Below are 13,403 nucleotides of genomic sequence, written 5' to 3' on the forward strand. Positions count from 1 at the left end.
CAAGATGGAAATAGCAGGTACACACCATGAAGTTCACAACAGTTACAGCCTCCCCCACACCACTGCTTCCTAAAACATGGGATCTTGTCTCATCTATCCTTGATATGTACCCCCAAGCACACCCAGTCCAGTACTTGGCAGATTCTCTACAGAATCAACAACTCTTTCCTTAATGTCTTCTTTGAGAAGATGGGTCTTTTAAGTACAAGCTAGGGGCATGTCCATTACCCCACTTGACTAGTTTGCTACCTCATTTCAGGACACTTAGGTTGGGATCTACTAGCGCTACCAAAGGTTGGTGCTTTTGAGTGAATTTCATTCATTCCTCACATATTTACTGAGCGCCTACCTGGGTTCTAGACAGATCCCTGAAAGTGATCATGTGCTGTTGTATCAGCCAATGTATGCATGCATGCAAGCTCACAGTCACTCAGTCGTGTCTGACTCTTTGAGACCCAATGGACTGTAGCCTGCCAGGCTCCTCTGTCCATGGGGATTCTCCAGAAAGAATACTGGAGTGGGTTGCCTTTCCCTTCTCCAGGAGATCTTCCCAGCCCAGGGGTCGAAGCCACATCTGCTGCATTGGCAGGAGGATTCTTTAATACTGAGCCCCCTGGGAAGCCGATGCATCAGCCAGACCTGGGTTCAAACACCTGCTCTCCACAGACCAGTTCTTTGTACATGGGCAACTTCACTTTGACCTCTCTATCAGGAAAAAGGGGATGAAAATCCTATCAATTTCACAGGATGCTGGTGGGGATGAGAAGAGAGGATGAGAGCGGCAGTCTAATGTGACTGAGCAGTGTCTAGCACCGAGTAAATGCTCCACGGACATCAGCCATCGTTACCCAAGATTCCTGCCCTCCAGCACTGCTGTGTGAAGGAGGAAGTCCAGGCTCCCTTCAGAGTCACACTTTGCCACTTCCTGATTGGCCAGGATTCAGGGCCATAGGTGGGAGAAGTTTGAGGGGAGGGGATGCTCAGAGCCCCATCCTCAGGACCTCTTACTGCTCTAGAAAGAACTAGGTATCAGCCAAGGACCTGGTGGGCAAGCAGAACACCTATTAGGCCAGGGTTGAGACACCTGGGTATCAGAAAGCCTGGTTTCTGAAGGTAAGTAATGGGTTTGCCATGAGGATTCAGTAAATTAATTTATGTAAAGCACTTACCACAAGGCCTGGCCACTGGGAAACGTTCAATGAACATCAGCTACTGTTAGAAGAGCCATGGTTCTCATCCCTTTAGGAGCCAGCTGGTATACAAGACTGCTCACAAATGGGCCCCTGCCTGGACTTAGAGGGAGTGGCCTACAGTGGTGGGATTTGTTGCCAAAGCCTTTGACTGTGTGAATCACAATACACTATGGAAAATTCTGAAAGAGATGGGAATACCAGATCACCTGACCTCCCTCTTGAAAAACCTGTATGCAGGTCAGGAAGCAACAGCTAGAACTGGACATGGACCAACAGACTGATTCCAAATAGGAAAAGGAGTATGTCAAGGCTGTATATTGTCACCCTGCTTATTTAACTTATATGCAGAGTATATCATGAGAAACGCTGGGCTGGAAGAAGCACAAGCTGGAATCAAGACTGCCGGGAGAAATATCAGTAACCTCAGATATGCAGATGACACCACCCTTATGGCAGAAAGTGAAGAAGAACTAAAGAGCCTCTTGATGAAAGTGAAAGAAGAGTGAAAAAGTTGGCTTAAAGCTCAACATTCAGAAAACTAAGATCATGGCATCTGGTCCCATCACTTGGTGGCAAATAAATGGGGAAACAGTGGAAAGAGTGGCTGACTTTATTTTTCTTGGCTCCAAAATCACTCCAAAATCACCAGATGGTGATTGCAGCCATGAAATTAAAAGATGCTTACTCCTTGAAAGGAAAGTTATGACCAACCTAGACAGCATATTAAAAAGCAGAGACATTACTTTGTCAACAAAGGTCCATCTAGTCAAGGCTATGGTTTTTCCAGTGGTCATGTATGGATGTGAGAGTTGGACTGTGAAGAAAGCTGAGCGCTGAAAAATTGATGCTTTTGAACTATGGTGTTGGAGAAGACTCTTGAGAGTCCCTTGGACTTCAAGGAGATCCAACCAGTCCATCCTAAAGGAGATTAGTCCTGAATATTCATTGGAAGGACTGATGTTGAAGCTGAAGCTCCAATACTTTGGCCACCTGATGCGAAGAGTTGACTCATTGGAAAAGACCCTGATGCTGGGAAAGATTGAGGGCAGGAGGAGAAGGGGACGACAGAGGATGAGATGATTGGATGGCATCACTGACTCAATGGACATGGGTTTGGGTGGACTCCAGGAGTTGGTGATGGACAGGGAGGCCTGGTGTGCTGCGGTTCATGGGATCACAAAGAGTCAGACACGACTGAGTGACTAACTGAAACCAGGTCCCACTGCCTCAAAATCCCTGCCCTGGCCCCAGATGTCACAATGCCACGTCATCATTGAATAGATGGCAAACACGTAGCACTTGTTCTGAGGACTCCTCCTCCTGCATGTAGGACAGACATCACTGATGAGGCACTCTGTCCCACCACCCCACACAAGCATTCTCTACATTGTACACTGGGCAGAAATTGCCAAAACACCTGAGGTGGCCTGGGAGTCCTACCACTTGCCTCTCTGACTTAGAGATTCTCTCCCATTTCCCTTTGAAAAAAAATTATTTTCAGATTTGTTTGATAATTATCTGTTAATAAGAGATTTTATTGAAATCTTTATTGAGTAATTGTAGATTTACATGCAAAAGTGAGAGATTAGTCAAAGAGATCTTATGTATCTGATACCCAGGCTCCCCCAAGGGTAACATCTTGGTAACTACAGTACAACCAACTTGTTGACATTAGTACAATCTATTTTTCTTAAGACTCTAAGGCCTATGGTGCCCCCAGTCAGTCCCTCCCCTGTGTGTCTCAGACAGGCCCGTCACCAGCTCAGGTGATCACAGGGATAGCTGCCTTCCCAATGTGTCTCCTCCTCCTTTCCTTTACTTATGACCTGTGGGTTTGGGTTAAGAAGCTCATTTTAGAGTCAGACTCCCAAGATGAGGATCTTCACATTTCTCTGTTTTTGATTCACATATTTTGAGTACTTCCAAAGAGCTAGCCTACCTCTATGACATTGAATCTCACATCTTTCTCTTCAAAAGCTTCTCTATTCTGACACCATGGCCCAAATCTTTTTTATGATTTTTTTCTTAAAGCCTATTTATTTCATTTATTCATATATTTGAAATTTTCATCTTGAGACCCTACTTTTTGCTAAGTACCACACTAGGCCCTGGGGATAAAGCATAGAATAAGACAGACACAGATCGTGATGTCCTAATGCTTGCATTCTATCTATAAGAAATTAATATTAAAGAAATTCTTACAGAAATCATTATCAGCTCCAGTCTTGTACCCCTGGAATTTTCTCCTACTTCCACACTCAAACCTGATGCTTTAATGAAACTGAATTCAATCACCTTTTCCTAAACAGGCATTGGGCTTTCCCTCCTCCCAGACTTGTTTCATGCTTATCACTTTGGCAATAATTTGTGACCCCATTTCTAGTAATCCTCACCCAGCACAATGTCTATACTGTCCTCAAGGCACAAGTGAAATCTCACACGGGTTTCTCCACAATTCCTGCTGTGTGTCTTCCCCCTCTGTATTTGGAAAGCACTGGGCACCACTCATGACACTACCTATACACACATGGCTTTATGTTCTAGCTATTTTCATATCTATATTGCCTCACATGAAAGACAGTAGAAGCTCTGAGGGCAGGGTTGACTTCTAACATGTCTTCATGCTCTTTGCACATGTGACCATGCCTTGAACACAGCAGGCATGAAGTGTTTGCTCAATGCAGGAAAGGCTTACCCAGAGCTGTTTGTTCAACAAACACCAGGGTAGCAGTTACTGCACACCAGGAATTGCTCACTTAAGTGGTATTTACCAAGTGTCAGACACTGCTTCAGCATTTTGACAGACATCAATGCCCTGGATGCTGACAAGAACCCTAGGAGGTAGGTACCATTAAGCACCACCTTTGACAGATAAGCAAAAGTGGAATCAGGGCAGGTCAACATCTTGCCCAAGGCCAAGGTATCCCACCTGGTATGTGTCAGAGCCAGGGTTCAGCCTGACCTTCTAATAAGGCCTGGCATGTTTTGCCCAATGTGGAACCTATAGCTGCAGGCCAGCAAACATGGAATTTGTTTTTGGAACTCAAGCTGACTCCATGGACCCAGCTGTGATTCACAGACTTGAGGGAGCACAGTTAGAGGCAGCAGTCATCCATTAGATCATTCCCATTTAGTTGGGTGTATATCTAGCATCCCATAAGTTGTACTGTCTGTAACATTGTCCTGGCTTCCTTATGGTCTTTGGCCTCACCTGACTCAAGTCCCATGATATGACCTTCTTATGAAAAATTTCAATCCTCTATTTCATGCCGCTTTTCTGCCAACCACAATGCTGGTACCTCTGCCAAATCTTACCTCATATAACAGTCTGAAGCCAAGAGTCCTAAGCCAACCCCTATTTTCTTTTTTCTTTTTTTGTCTTTTTATTGATTTATTTATTTGGCTGTGCCAGGTCTTAGTTGCCACATGTGGGATCTTCCCTGACCAGGGATGGAAACTTGGTCCCCTGCATTGGGAGCACGGAGCCTTAAGCACTGGACCACCAGGGAAGTCCCAAACCCCCAGTTTCTGATGAAGTGTTTTCAGATATGAAAGGGGCAGCAGCACTTCCCCATCTCCACTGTGGTTGTGCCATAGACCTGGGACCAACATGGCCTTGGACTTACCAAGGAAGATCGTTCCCACTCCCACTTGGAGTGTAGTGTAGTGAGGATTTCTCAATTACCCCCTGGGGGTAGCTTGCTGCTTCCATTGAGCCTCAACCTCTTGGACCAATTCTGGGATATTCGGGTCCTTACACAATTAGACCACAGAGATCCATCAATCTCATCCTTCACAGCAGGTAGTTGAAAGCACATGCTTCTTGGTCTCGGAGTTATCAGCTATAGTGACCTTCAGACATCCCAACTCCTTCCCACCCTTGGAGCCTTGGCACTTGCTATTCCCTTGATCTGAAATGCCCCATTCTTACATGGATGGCTCCTTCTTATCATTCGGGTCTCTGCTCAGAAGAGCCTCCTTTAAAAATCTTCCCTAATACAGCTCCTCACACACATATCACCATCACTGTCTTTGCACTTACCCCACTGAACTTCTATTCTTAACACTTGTAGCTCCTCAACCTTATATACTTCTTCCTTTTTTGTTCTTTGCCCATGGACAGATTATCTAACAGAGTAAGTGCCGTGAGTTCAGGAACTTTGTCATGTTCCTGGTACCTAAAACACTGCCTGTCAAATAGTAGGTATTCAGTAAGTATTTTCTAAATTTGGAATTTGTTGTTGCTGTTGTTCAGTAGCTAAGTTGTGTCCAACTCTTTGTGACCCCATGGACTGCAGCATGCCAGGCTCCTCTGTCCTTCACTATCTCCCAGAGCTTGCTCAAACTCATGTCCATTGAGTCAGTGATGCCATCCAACCATCTCATCCTCTGTCGTCCTCTTCTCCTGCCTTCAATCTTTCCCAGCATCAGGGTCTTTTCCAATGAGTTGGCTCTTCACATCAGGTGGCCAAAGTATTGGGGTTTCAGCATCAGTCTGTCCAGTGATTATTCAGGGTTGCTTTCCTTTAGGATTGACTGGTTTTCATTCCAATCCTAAAGAGAGGCAATGCCAAAGAATGTTTGACCTACTGTGCAACTGTACTCATTTCACATGCTAGCAAGATTACACTCAAAATCCTTCAAGCTAGGCTTTGTCAGTATGTGAATCAAGAACTTCTGATGTACAAGCTGGGTTTAGAAAAAGCAGAGGAACTAGAGGTCAAATTGCCAACTTTTGTCGGATCATGGAGATATTTACAAATTAGTATTACTATTTTTATTTTTGTTATCCACTGGGCTGAGAAAAAGATATGAAGGTAATGGAAGTCATAATCAGGTTTCCCCTGTCATCTCTGATTGCTATTTTATCCCTGAAGATCATGAGAAAAAAAAAAAACCTTGAGTCCCCATGTGGTAGTTTCCAGGTGCCTGCCATCCTTTCTGGACCTTTCTTGTGACTCACTCTCTCCTCAAGCCCATGAGTCAGCTAATTCTGCCATGCTTCAATACGCCCCCTGCAATCCTCTGGAACACACATGGCTTGTTTAACAAGTTCACTTCATGACCTAGCCTTAAGTGATACCTGGCTCTTCAGTGAAGAGAATATAACCCTAGTTGCTGCTTGAGCTGATTGCAGGGTATGTACCCACACTTCTTGGTACAGCAAGGCCAGTTTCTTCTTCATTCTCCAAAGCCACTTTCAACCTACTCCCCCTCCACTCTCTTGTCAACAAAAACAACAAACAAGAAAAACAAACACCCCTCTTCCCCCCAAATCCCAGCTCCTTCTGAGACATACAAGAGTCAGTGAACACCAATCAGTGTAACTTTAACCTTCCTGTCACTGTCATCTCTTGGTCTCCTAGATATTCCTCTGTATTCACCAGGGACTCTGGCAGTAGGCCCATTTTTCCATTCTATCCCAAATCTCAATAGACATTCTGGCTGAAGCCAACAGGTATATGGGCAACTCATTCAACATCTTGATCTTGAATTTCCTTGACCTCTACCTCAGTCCCCCATATCTTCCGTCTCACACTGGAATATTTTGGGACCCCAAATTTGCTCTACCTCTAAGACCACAACTTGAGACATCCCTCCCTAACTACAACTCCATAGCTTATCCGTTTACTCAGTCAGTTTCGCCCAATGGCATCGGCCCTCTACCGTTTCCCATTTTTAGTTTCCTCTCCATCCATCTTACATGATAGGGTCCACCACCGTAACTACTCTCTTGTCAATATTCTTTGGCTTCTCAGGTGGCTCAGGGGTAAAGAATCTGCCTGCAATGCAGGAGACATGGGTTTGATCCCTGGGTCAGGAAGATCCCCTGGAGAAGGAAATGGCAACCCACTCCAATATTCTTGCCTGGGAAATCCCATGGACAGAGGAGCCTGGCAGGCTACAGTCCATGGGGTCACAAAAGAGTCAGACATGACTTAGCAACTAAACAACAACAATATTCTTCAGGACCATACTGCCAATATACCAAACTTATTTGTGCAGGGCCAGGTGTACAGTGAGGTAAGACTCTCCCCCACCTCTACTTCCCCACCCCCAAAACATAAGGAGCCACTCCCTGTCAGGTGCCAATCCTACACTTCCATCATGTGAGAATGAGCACCTCCTTAAATTTTGTGCCTGGAAGAAGGGTGTGGGGAAAGTTCACTCACCTCACCCACTTACTATCTAGGAAATTTCCAGACTTGAGTGGATTCAATAAAATTATCTACTATTTTTATACCTTTCCTGGTTTGGCTGAGCAACTACCAGAAAAGGTCATGCAGCAAGGTAAATTCAATTGCATTGTAGATTCATAATTATTCACCTCAAGTGGTCCTTTAAACCTAGTCTAGAAATTCACTGATTGCCCACTCTGAACAACAGCTAGTTCAAATCTTTTCCACTTTCCGCAAACCATTGATGATAATACTTGCCTCTATCTCCACTCTCAGGCAATAACTTTTATCTCTCTTCTCATGGAAAATAGAAATCATCAAACACAGCTCTCTTCAGATCTCCACCACCACATTTGTAATCTTGGCTGCATCTTATTCCTACGTTAGGATCCTGTTAGGATCTAGCTTTTTTGTTGTTGTTGTTGTCTACCTGCTCAGTCGTGTCCGACTCTTTGTGATCCCATGGACTGTAGCCCTATGAGCCAGGCTCCTCTGTCCATGGGATTCTCCAGGCAAGAATACTGGAGTGGGTTGCCATGCCCTCCTCCAGGGGATCTTCCTGACCCAGCGATCAAACCCGTCTGTCCTGTAAGGTGAGTTCTTTACCACTGAGCCACTGGGGAAGCTCCATTCCCTCCTGCTTTTTCTGGCATCTTCCCAATTGACCGTCCTCTCTTCTGTCTAAAATCTCTTCCTCTCTATCAACTTCTTCCCATCAGCATTTTTTTTCATTTATTTTTTTTGGTTGGAGGCTAATTACTTTACAATATTGTAGTGGTTTTTGCCATACATTGACATGAATCAGCCATGGATTTACATGTGTTCCCCATCCTGATCCCCCCTCCCACCTCCCTCCCCATCCCATCCCTCTGGGTCTTCCTAGTGCACCAGCCCTGAGCACTTGTCTCATGCATCCAACCTGGGCTGGTGATCTGTTTCACACTTGATAATATACATGTTTCAATGCTATTCTCTCAGATCATCCCACCCTCGCCTTCTCCTACAGAGTCCAAAAGTCTGTTCTATACATCTGTGTCTCTTTTTCTGTCCTGCATATAGGGTTATCGTTACCATCTTTTAAAATTCCATATATATATATATATATATATATATATATATATATATATATATATATGCATTAGTATACTGTACCCATCAGCATTTAAACATGCACATATCTTTTAAAAATATTTTTCTTTGGTCACATATCTCTTTGCCGGACCACTGCCCTGTCTCTCTTGACCTTCACTGCCAAACTTCTTTTAAAGCATTTTCCACAGTTTGGCATTAACACCCACTTCTCCACCAACCACAGTCTTGTCTCTGCCCACACCACCAACCACCACCCAGAAACCACTTTCACCAGTGATCTTTTTGTTGCTAAGGCTAATAGAAACTTCCAAGCCTTCAATTACCCTTCTTTTCAGCATCATTAAATATGACTGACCATGTCCTCTTTCTAAAAATTGTCTTCCCTTGTCTTCCACAACAACATGCAGTTTTGATTTTCTCACATTTCTTTGGATGTTCCTTTGTGGTCTTTGTGCCAACTGTCCATCAACAGTTTCCAATCTGTGTGTGTGTGTGTGTGTGTGTGTGTGTGTGTATACAGCCATTAAAAAAGAAGGAAATCCTGCCATTTGTGACAAGTTAGATGTACTGAGGGCATTATACTAAGTGAGAAAAAAAAAAAAGTAACTCTGTGAGGTGACGGATGTCTTTACTAACCTTGGTAGTCACTTCACAATACATACATATATGAAATAATCACCTTCTACACCTTAAACTTACATAATATCATGTCAATTCCATATCAATAAAGCTATAAGAAAGATTTTAAAGTTATTTTTATTCACATTAAAATATTGGAAGTTAGCACTTCTTAACTTTGCTAGCACACTGAAATACACAAGGAGCTTTTGGAATCTCTAGCACCCAGACTGGTATAGTCCAAATCTCTAGGAGTGGGACCCACACATTCATATTTTTTAAGCCCCTGAGACTGGGACTGAATCAATTATCCTTTCTCCCCAGCATCCATCATGAGATCGTTATCTGGGGATGTTATCATAGTTATTATTAGCTCGAAACACTGTTGCAAATGTGCATTACTTCACTGAAGTGATCCTGAAAGTTTTGCCTCCAAGGCTGAGAATCCTCATTTACCCTCTCCTCTTAGTCACTAGAAGGGTTCAGTGCTCACCCACATGCAGCATGCATTGACAACAAGGAAACATTGTCCCCAAAGAGAGGAGAACATTGGTTCTTGAATGATGAAAAAAATTTTCACTCTATGTATGCATGTGTGCTAAGTTGCTTCAGTTGTGTCCAACTCTTTGGGACCCCATGGACTATAGCCCACCAGGCTCCTCTGTCCATGGGATTCTCCTGGCAAGAATACTGGAGTGGGTTGCCATTCCCTTCTCCAGGGGATCTTCCTGAACCAGGGATCAAACCCACATCTCTTGCATCTCCTGCATTGGAACAGGCAGGTTCTTTACCACTAGCAACACCTGGGAAGTTCCACTTTACAGATATACATACAGTCCATAAAAGATATGCAGTGTATCTGTAATATTAAAATTTCATGAGGAAGCAACTGAGAAAAAAATGTCTGAAAAGACTGCTGGAGGCAGGAGGGCAATAATAAGAATAAAGGTTGGACCCTAACATAGAGAGCTGGAGGAGTTTGGCCCTTCAGAAGGGGTCCAGAAGGATTCAGTTTAACTCAGCACTCTCTGTAATTTAATGCCCCAGGACCCCTTTGAAGTCTACTTCCTATGAAGAACACAAGTGGAGAACTATGGGCTGCCAAAAAGAACTGAATCTAAATTCCATATTTGTGGGACTTCCCTGGCGGTCCAGTGGCTAGGACCCCAAACTTTCAATGCAGAAGGCCCAAGTTCAGCCTGTGGTCATGGAATTAAGATCCCAAGCTCCTCTTTAGGTCTCATCCTCAAGGATACTCTTTATTCTTCTATCAAGGTTCTTCTGTAACTTCTTATTCAAGCAGGGGTAACCATTCTTAACTTTTTTTAACTTGGAAACATTGTAAAGAAAGTTAGTGAATATGCATACAAGGTTCTGTATTGAGGTCAGCCCTGAAGAGAAACAGTGTTCCAGTCATGTTCACTTCCATGGTCCCAGCTTCCCTCTTTCATTTTTATCTTCCTATCTTCTATACCCTGCTCCTTCACCACTGTGTCCAAGGCGTCAGCTCCTGTGTGTACTCTTTTGATAGCATTATCTAAGTCAGGAGCATTTTCACTCTGAAATGCTGTGGGTAGAGGACACAGGAAAAAAATCCAAGAACAACAACAACAACAAAAAACAGTCTCCAATGGTGTCCTTGAAAACTCAGGGTAAAAAACAAAACAAACTCAGGGACACCCCTGCTGTGATCTTATCTCAGGGCTTACTCCAAAGTATTTCCCCCACCCTGGATCTCCACCCTATCTGAGCTCCCCCCAAAGAAGGCTGAGCCTATTTTCAAAACCACAAATTTTGATCCAAGATTCATAGGAGTTCTTGTGCCAATTCCAGTGTAAACGACAATCTGGGAGACAGTGTTTGGACACAGATATTTGGGGCTATGCAAACATTTACATGTTTTATGGTGACTGGGGAAAATTTATCTTCAGACTTTAAAATGATCTGAAAAACATCAAGAGGAGAGACAACTTAGTACTACGATTCTATTGCCCAAATGTGAGGTTTCAAAGGGGAGCAGAGAAAACCTTTGGCCTTCCTGTTCAAAAGGTTATAGAAAGTGGCTCCTTAAATCCTCATTTCACCAAGTGTTGTCTCTTGAGGAGCAACAGATAGTTATTGTTATTATTATATAATTTTAATTGCTCAGTATACACCAGAATTGTCTTATAATAATGCTATGAGTTAAGCACTATTATTACTCCCCTTTTCCGCATGAGGGGACCAAGGCTCAGAGATGTCACCCTTCCCAAATCAAAACCTCATTTCAATGCCAAGGTTTGTTTGACTCCAACCAGGTTCATAGGTGTTCCACCAACCTGGGTGCTCTCTGACTCTAGAGTTGGTGAATTTGCCCTCATAAAGGTTCCTCCTCTGTAACTGTCTCCTCCCCGACATGGCAACCCCATCAATAGACCTCTTAGTCTCTCAGCATCTCTTCTACCCGTTTGGCAGGCAACCCCACACCCTTCAGCTCAGAGGTCTTCCTGATACTCGCCCCAACACTGGGTTCGTCTGGCTCATGGACAAGCTAACTCTCTGCTGCCCCCTCCTGGCCAAACAAGGACCCGTCCCAGTGGCCGCTGCACTGAAAGACACCTGCTCTCAATTTGCTCCGGATCCCACTCACCCAGCTCACCCACTAACCAGCAGGTCAAGGAGTAAGAATTATTGATCTGACTATCTTACATTCGACCTTGTCAATGATTTTCCGGACTCTGACACTGACGCCTGTTTCAGAAGTTACACATTCCTACAATGTATCTTAAGAGCACCCATTCTCTGTCTGCATTCATTGCTAATTAAGGGTCAGGGTGACAAAGTGACTGCCTAAAATATTTTGTTCCCATAGGACATTGGAAGCTCTGAAAAAATCAAATGACTTTGTGGTAAATTTTGAGACTCACTGAAAAACTGAATAGAATATCAAGGAAATTTGTCTTGTTTAGACGCCTTGCTGAAAATAACTGAGAGAATGCACTTTTTGACCAGCACATCTAGAAAACACATGGAGGATTGCTCTCACACAGTTTCTTGTCCTCAGTACAGCGGATGACTCTAGGATGACCACTGGATTGCAGGAACACAAACTAGGATGCAGTAGGTCCTGCCTAGGAAGTGCTCTAAGGATTTTCTCCTTTGTACTCAAAATGAAGTCCTCAGTACAGTCAGTCTTCTTGACAAGGTCAGGGCGTTCAACAAGATCTAAGGCAGCCAACTTGGCTGAAAGAGATTTCTATGTAAAAGGACCTCTAAAGAGCACTGGAGCAAGAGTCAGGGGATCTGGATTCTAATTCTGGCTTTGGAACTAATTAGAAGTAAAGTTTTCCAAGTGAGAGAAGAGTTAGTATGACAGGGATCTGCCTAACTATGGAAGCTACAGGGACACTGGTTCCTAGTTCAACGTGAAAAAAGGAACAGTCTAACAAGTTAGAATTTTTCAACAAAGGAAAGGAATCTTTCAGGAAGCAGCAAGGTCCCTGTTACTAGAAGGGTTACAGTAGTAGCTGAGTCACTTATGGAGTAGGTGGCAGAAAGAATTCTTGCATAGCTGGAAAAATTAGAATCAATGATTTCTAAGGTTTTGTCTGCACTCTGCACTTACACACTGGCTGGCACTTAGTAAAGAACCAGGAAAAGCTTGTGATAAGGAAGAAAGAAGAACGAGAGGGAGGGAAGAAGAGAAGAATGAATCTATTTAACTGGCTGTAACAAATAAAACAAGCACACATAAATACTAACTTTTAAAAATTTTACCACACACAAGCCATGATTCTAACGCTGGTACTATGAAAAGAAGAGTAACAGAAGTTAGGGACAATTGTATTAGATAAGACTGTTTTAGTAGGATGGAAACTAGTAATGCTCAGCAATGTATCTTGAGCATGTACCATACATTAGCAGTCATGCTGAAACCTATTTCTGTCCTCCTATCAAGCCCATGAGGCAGGTTCTCTTAGTTCAGAAAAGGTAAGCAATTTGCTGATGACTTGTTAACTAGAAAGAGGCAGAATTGGAAGATGAACCTGTATGTTTATAACATGTAGGGTAGGGGTGTGTGTGTGTGTGTGTGTGTGTGTGTGTGTGTGTGTATCTGACTCTAACGCTTTAGAGGCTACCTCTCCACTTTAAAATATGGTAATGAGTTGCTATTGTTATTTATAATAAAATTATTTAGCAATAGGTAACACACACATATCTGTTTCCCAGGTGGCCCAGTGATAAAGAATCCACTGGCCAATGCAAGAGACGCAGGTTCAATCCTTCATTTGGGAAGATCCCCTGGAGAAGCAAATGGCAACCACTCTAGTATTCTTGCCTG

Source organism: Odocoileus virginianus, unplaced genomic scaffold (genome assembly GCF_023699985.2).
Source record: "Odocoileus virginianus isolate 20LAN1187 ecotype Illinois unplaced genomic scaffold, Ovbor_1.2 Unplaced_Contig_1, whole genome shotgun sequence".
Lineage (NCBI taxonomy): Eukaryota > Metazoa > Chordata > Mammalia > Artiodactyla > Cervidae > Odocoileus > Odocoileus virginianus.